The sequence below is a fragment of the Palaemon carinicauda genome, chromosome 38, assembly GCF_036898095.1.
Source record: "Palaemon carinicauda isolate YSFRI2023 chromosome 38, ASM3689809v2, whole genome shotgun sequence".
Classification (NCBI taxonomy): domain Eukaryota; kingdom Metazoa; phylum Arthropoda; class Malacostraca; order Decapoda; family Palaemonidae; genus Palaemon; species Palaemon carinicauda.
In genome coordinates this window covers 49,760,269-49,767,768 of record NC_090762.1, presented here as the reverse complement: position 1 = coordinate 49,767,768, position 7,500 = coordinate 49,760,269, and the positions used below count along the sequence as shown (strand labels likewise).

At 41.1% G+C, this 7,500-nt stretch overlaps 1 protein-coding gene across 1 annotated transcript in view; it reads right to left on the bottom strand.

Moving 5' to 3' along the window:
* Positions 1–7,500, bottom strand: part of gudu (Armadillo repeat-containing protein gudu) — a 59,564-nt gene that overhangs the window by 34,287 nt on the left and 17,777 nt on the right. The gene's annotated exons all lie outside the window — the stretch shown is intronic.

The following is a 7,500-nucleotide window of genomic DNA, read 5'->3' as shown; positions in this document are numbered from 1 at the left end:
ATTGAATATGCAACACTGCAACCCGTAGTCTGAATGTAAGAAGAGTAATGCAACACTGCAGCCCGTAGTCTGAATGTAGGAAGAGTATTGCATCACTGCAGCCAGTAGTCTGAATGTAGGAAGAGTATTGCATCACTGCAGCCAGTAGTCTGAATGTAGGAAGAGTATTGCAACACTGCAGCCAGTAGTCTGAATGTAGGAAGAGTAATTGAATATGCAACACTGCAGCCCGTAGTCTGAATGTAAGAAGAGTATTGCAACACTGCAGCCAGTAGTCTGAATGTAGGAAGAGTATTGCATCACTGCAGCCAGTAGTCTGAATGTAGGAAGAGTATTGCATCACTGCAGCCAGTAGTCTGAATGTAGGAAGAGTATTGCAACACTGCAGCCAGTAGTCTGAATGTAGGAAGAATAATTGAATATGCAACACTGCAGCCCGTAGTCTGAATGTAGGAAGAGTATTGCAACACTGCAGCCAGTAGTCTAAATATAGGAAGAGTAATTGAATATGCAACACTGCAACCCGTAGTCTGAATGTAAGAAGAGTAATGCAACACTGCAGCCCATAGTCTGAATGTAGGAAGAGTATTGCATCACTGCAGCCAGTAGTCTGAATGTAGGAAGAGTATTGCATCACTGCAGCCAGTAGTCTGAATGTAGGAAGAGTATTGCAACACTACAGCCAGTAGCCTAGTCTGAATGTAGGAGGAGTAATTGAATATGCAACACTGCAGCCCGTAGTCTGAATGTAAGAAGAGTATTGCAACACTGCAGCCAGTAGTCTGAATGTAGGAAGAGTATTGCATCACTGTAGCCAGTAGTCTGAATGTAGGAAGAGTATTGCATCACTGCAGCCAGTAGTCTGAATGTAGGAAGAGTATTGCAACACTGCAGCCAGTAGTCTGAATGTAGGAAGAGTAATTGAATACCCAACACTGCAGCCCGTAGTCTGAATGTAGGAAAAGTATTGCAACACTGCAGCCAGTAGTCTGAATGTAGGAAGAGTAATTGAATAAGCAACACTGCAGCCCGTAGTCTGAATGTAGGAAGAGTATTGCAATACTGCAGCCAGTAGTCTGAATATAGGAAGAGTAATTGAATATGCAACACTGCAACCCGTAGTCTGAATGTAAGAAGAGTAATGCAACACTGCAGCCCGTAGTCTGAATGTAGGAAGAGTATTGCATCACAGCAGCCAGTAGTCTGAATGTAAGAAGAGTATTGCATCACTGCAGCCAGTAGTCTGAATGTAGGAAGAGTATTGCAACACTGCAGCCAGTAGTCTGAATGTAGGAAGAGTAATTGAATATGCAACACTGCAGCCCGTAGTCTGAATGTAGGAAGAGTAATTGAATATGCAACACTGCAGCCCGTAGTCTGAATGTAGGAAGAGTAATGCAACACTGCAACCAGTAGTCTAAATGTAGGAAGAGTCATTGAATATGCAACACTGCAGCCCGTAGTCTGAATGTAGGAAGAGTATTGCAACACTGCAGCCCGTAGTCTGAATGTAGGGAAGAGTAATTGAATATGCAACACTGCAGCCAGTAGTCTGAATGTAGGAAGAGTAATTGAATATGCAACACTGCAGCCCGTAATCTGAATGTAGGAAGAGTATTGCAACACTGCAGCCCGTAGTCTGAATGTAGGAAGAGTATTGCATCACTGCAGCCAGTAATCTGAATGTAGGAAGAGTATTGCAACACGGCAGCCAGTAGTCTGAATGTAGGAAGAGTATTGCAACACTGCAGCCAGTAGTATGAATGTAGGAAGAGTAATTGAATATGCAACACTGCAGCCCGTAGTCTGAATGTAGGAAGAGTATTGCAACACTGCAGCCCGTAGTCTGAATGTAGGAAGAGTAATTGAATATGCAACACTGCAGCCCATAGTCTGAATATAGGAAGAGTAATTGAATAGGCAACACTGCAGCCCGTAATCTGAATGTAGGAAGAGTATTGCAACACTGCAGCCAGTAGTCTGAATGTAGGAAGAGTATTGCAACACTGCAGCCAGTAGTCTGAATGTAGGAAGAGTATTGCAACACTGCAGCCAGTAGTCTGAATGTAGGAAGAGTAATTGAATATGCAACACTGCAGCCCGTAGTCTGAATGTAGGAAGAGTAATTGAATATGCAACACTGCAGCCCGTAGTCTGAATGTAGGAAGAGTATTGCAACACTGCAGCCAGTAGTCTGAATGTAGGAAGAGTAATTGAATATGCAACACTGCAACCCGTAGTCTGAATGTAAGAAGAGTAATGCAACACTACAGCCCGTAGTCTGAATGTAGGAAGAGTATTGCATCACTGCAGCCAGTAGTCTGAATGTAGGAAGAGTATTGCATCACTGCAGCCAGTAGTCTGAATGTAGGAAGAGTATTGCAACACTGCAGCCAGTAATCTGAATGTAGGAAGAGTAATTGAATATGCAACACTGCAGCCCGTAGTCTGAAAGTAGGAAGAGTATTGCAACACTGCAGCCAGTAGTCTGAATGTAGGAAGAGTAATTGAATATGCAACATTGCAGCCCGTAGTCTGAATGTAGGAAGAATATTGCAACACTGCAGCCCGTAGTCTGAATGTAGGAAGAGTAATTGAATATGCAACACTGCAGCCCGTAGTCTGAATGTAGGAAGAGTAATTGAATATGCAACACTGCAGCCCGTAATCTGAATGTAGGAAGAGTATTGCAACACTGCAGCCAGTAGTCTGAATGTAGGAAGAGTATTGCAACACTGTAGCCAGTAGTCTGAATGTAGGAAGAGTAATTGAATATGCAACACTGCAGCCCGTAGTCTGAATGTAGGAAGAGTATTGCAACACTGCAGCCCGTAGTCTGAATGTAGGAAGAGTAATTGAATATGCAACACTGCAGCCCATAGTCTGAATGTAGGAAGAGTAATTGAATATGCAACACTGCAGCCCGTAATCTGAATGTAGGAAGAGTATTGCAACACTGCAGCCAGTAGTCTGAATGTAGGAAGAGTATTGCAACACTGCAGCCAGTAGTCTGAATGTAGGAAGAGTATTGCAACACTGCAGCCAGTAGTCTGAATGTAGGAAGAGTAATTGAATATGCAACACTGCAGCCCGTAGTCTGAATGTAGGAAGAGTAATTGAATATGCAACACTGCAGCCCGTAGTCTGAATGTAGGAAGAGTATTGCAACACTGCAACCAGTAGTCTGAATGTAGGAAGAGTAATTGAATATGCAACACTGCAACCCGTAGTCTGAATGTAAGAAGAGTAATGCAACACTACAGCCCGTAGTCTGAATGTAGGAAGAGTATTGCATCACTGCAGCCAGTAGTCTGAATGTAGGAAGAGTATTGCATCACTGCAGCCAGTAGTCTGAATGTAGGAAGAGTATTGCAACACTGCAGCCAGTAATCTGAATGTAGGAAGAGTAATTGAATATGCAACACTGCAGCCCGTAGTCTGAAAGTAGGAAGAGTATTGCAACACTGCAGCCAGTAGTCTGAATGTAGGAAGAGTAATTGAATATGCAACATTGCAGCCCGTAGTCTGAATGTAGGAAGAATATTGCAACACTGCAGCCCGTAGTCTGAATGTAGGAAGAGTAATTGAATATGCAACACTGCAGCCCGTAGTCTGAATGTAGGAAGAGTAATTGAATATGCAACACTGCAGCCCGTAATCTGAATGTAGGAAGAGTATTGCAACACTGCAGCCAGTAGTCTGAATATAGGAAGAGTATTGTAACACTGCAGCCAGTAGTCTGAATGTAGGAAGAGTAATTGAATATGCAACACTGCAGCCCGTAGTCTGAATGTAGGAAGAGTATTGCAACACTGCAGCCCGTAGTCTGAATGTAGGAAGAGTAATTGAATATGCAACACTGCAGCCCATAGTCTGAATGTAGGAAGAGTAATTGAATATGCAACACTGCAGCCCGTAATCTGAATGTAGGAAGAGTATTGCAACACTGCAGCCAGTAGTCTGAATGTAGGAAGAGTAATTGAATATGCAACACTGCAACCCGTAGTCTGAATGTAAGAAGAGTATTGCAACACTGCAGCCAGTTGTCTGAATGTAGGAAGAGTATTGCATCACTGCAGCTAGTAGTCTGAATGTAGGAAGAGTATTGCAACACTGCAGCCAGTAGTCTGAATGTAGGAAGAGTAATTGAATATGCAACACTGCAGCCCGTAGTCTGAATGTAGGAAGAGTAATTGAATATGCAACACTGCAGCCCGTAGTCTGAATGTAGGAAGAGTATTGCAACACTGCAGCCAGTAGTCTGAATGTAGGAAGAGTATTGCAACACTGCAGCCAGTAGTCTGAATGTAGGAAGAGTATTGCAACACTGCAGCCAGTAGTCTGAATGTAGGAAGAGTAATTGAATATGCAACACTGCAGCCCGTAGTCTGAATGTAGGAAGAGTAATTGAATATGCAACACTGCAGCCCGTAGTCTGAATGTAGGAAGAGTATTGCAACACTGCAGCCAGTAGTCTGAATGTAGGAAGAGTAATTGAATATGCAACACTGCAACCCGTAGTCTGAATGTAAGAAGAGTAATGCAACACTACAGCCCGTAGTCTGAATGTAGGAAGAGTATTGCATCACTGCAGCCAGTAGTCTGAATGTAGGAAGAGTATTGCATCACTGCAGCCAGTAGTCTGAATGTAGGAAGAGTATTGCAACACTGCAGCCAGTAATCTGAATGTAGGAAGAGTAATTGAATATGCAACACTGCAGCCCGTAGTCTGAAAGTAGGAAGAGTATTGCAACACTGCAGCCAGTAGTCTGAATGTAGGAAGAGTAATTGAATATGCAACATTGCAGCCCGTAGTCTGAATGTAGGAAGAATATTGCAACACTGCAGCCCGTAGTCTGAATGTAGGAAGAGTAATTGAATATGCAACACTGCAGCCCGTAGTCTGAATGTAGGAAGAGTAATTGAATATGCAACACTGCAGCCCGTAATCTGAATGTAGGAAGAGTATTGCAACACTGCAGCCAGTAGTCTGAATGTAGGAAGAGTATTGCAACACTGCAGCCAGTAGTCTGAATGTAGGAAGAGTAATTGAATATGCAACACTGCAGCCCGTAGTCTGAATGTAGGAAGAGTATTGCAACACTGCAGCCCGTAGTCTGAATGTAGGAAGAGTAATTGAATATGCAACACTGCAGCCCATAGTCTGAATGTAGGAAGAGTAATTGAATATGCAACACTGCAGCCCGTAATCTGAATGTAGGAAGAGTATTGCAACACTGCAGCCAGTAGTCTGAATGTAGGAAGAGTAATTGAATATGCAACACTGCAACCCGTAGTCTGAATGTAAGAAGAGTATTGCAACACTGCAGCCAGTTGTCTGAATGTAGGAAGAGTATTGCATCACTGCAGCTAGTAGTCTGAATGTAGGAAGAGTATTGCAACACTGCAGCCAGTAGTCTGAATGTAGGAAGAGTAATTGAATATGCAACACTGGAACCCGTAGTCTGAATGTAAGAAGAGTAATGCAACACTGCAGCCAGTAGTCTGAATGTAGGAAGAGTATTGCAACACTGCAGCCAGTAGTCTGAATGTAGGAAGAGTTTTGCAACACTGCAGCCAGTAGTCTGAATGTAGGAAGAGTAATTGAATATGCAACACTGCAGCCCGTAGTCTGAATGTAGGAAGAGTAATTGAATATGCAACACTGCAGCCCGTAGTCTGAATGTAGGAAGAGTAATGCAACACTGTAGCCAGTAGTCTAAATGTAGGAAGAGTAATTGAATATGCAACACTGCAGCCCGTAGTCTGAATGTAGGAAGAGTAATTGAATATGCAACACTGCAGCCCGTAGTCTGAATATAGGAAGAGTAATTGAATATGCAACACTGCAGCCCGTAGTCTGAATGTAGGAAGAGTAATTAAATATAAGGTGAGATTTGCGTAGATAGGGAGAGTTTCATAAAGATAAGGGTTGTATTTATGGAATTGATGTTAAAGTTAACAAGAGTTCATTGAAGATAGGAAACCAACAGAAAATAGAATATTAAATGAAAACTGGGGTAGGCTTTATTTCCGAAGTTTTGAAATGATTAAGTTTTACGTAGAATATTCTTTACCTTGAATTAATTTCTATTTTCGGAAAAGCAACATAGCATTGAAAAATTCTAGAATAAGATTCATAAACTTTCCCACTCGTAAATGAAGTATATGCTATCAACAACAACAACAACAACAACAACAACAACAACAACAACTAATGCTGTCGTTCTAGTCCACTGCAGGAAAAAAAAAGCCTCAGACTTGTCCTTAATCGTGTCAGAGGTTTGACCAGTTTTCATCATCACGGTGGCTACTGCGGATTGGTGATGATGGGAGACTTCGGTCTGATCGCTCACAACAAACCAACGCAGTATGGGTGGCCCTGACAATTACAACTTCGCTGATCATGGCGATACATAAACCCTTTTACCACGTTAAGGTATCCCCACAGCCAAAAGTAGTATTAACAATAGATATACTGTACTTTCCTCTTGGCTAGCATTTTCTTAACTTACTGTAGGCCAAACCATTTAAACGAAAACGAGGGTCCATTTAGTAAAGCCCATTCAAAGGGGGATAAATTTCAAAGGAACATTTAAAGAAATGTAATCCAGGAAAACATTAGATTAATCTGCACAAGAGAAAATAACGCATGAATGCAATAAGTTCATTTAAATCGAATTTTTCGAATTTCATAAAGTGGGAAACAGATTGTATGAGATCAGTTGTTAATCGTTCTCATTTGAAATGAATATATTACATAAGAACATTAAGTTAATCTTATTCAGGGGGTTATAAATGGCATGAGGATTTTATGTTAATCTTATTCGGAGGGAAATTAAGTGCATGAGAACATCGACTTATTCTCATTTAAAGGAAAAACAAATTGGAAAAACTTCATCATAATCATTTATTAAGATCCTAACTACTTTGAAGTCACGTACAAAAGCATAATTTGGTGATTTATTTAAACGAACAATAAGAGGCATTTGTTAGATACCAAATTATAAAAAATACATAACAAATCCCTTCAGATATTGATAACAGCCCTTAGTATCAGAACTACGGAAACAATGATAAGAGAAATAACTTGTATCACTTCAATTTTATATGGTAACCCCAAAGGCAACAAATGCGCTCAGTTAATTGCGTTGACTATTTTCATCTTCTTCATCGTCTGCAGTGATAACAAGATTCCTCGTTTGGAATAGTGTAAATGTATTTTGGAAGAGAGAGAGAGAGAGAGAGAGAGAGAGAGAGAGAGAGAGAGAGAGAGAGAGAGAGAGAGAGTTAAAAAGTAAAGGTGTGATGAAGTTAATCCATCATATATCCGTTCATCAAAACCTGTAAATACAAGTATTCCCTTTGGATAATAACATTTCCCTCGTCTTTATTATAACTTCCTGATGTACAACAATTAGTTCATATGTGTTCTGAAGCTTAAGAGGTACACAGTATGTTAAAATCTTTAGTTCTTTAGTAGTGACCAAATTAAGGAAT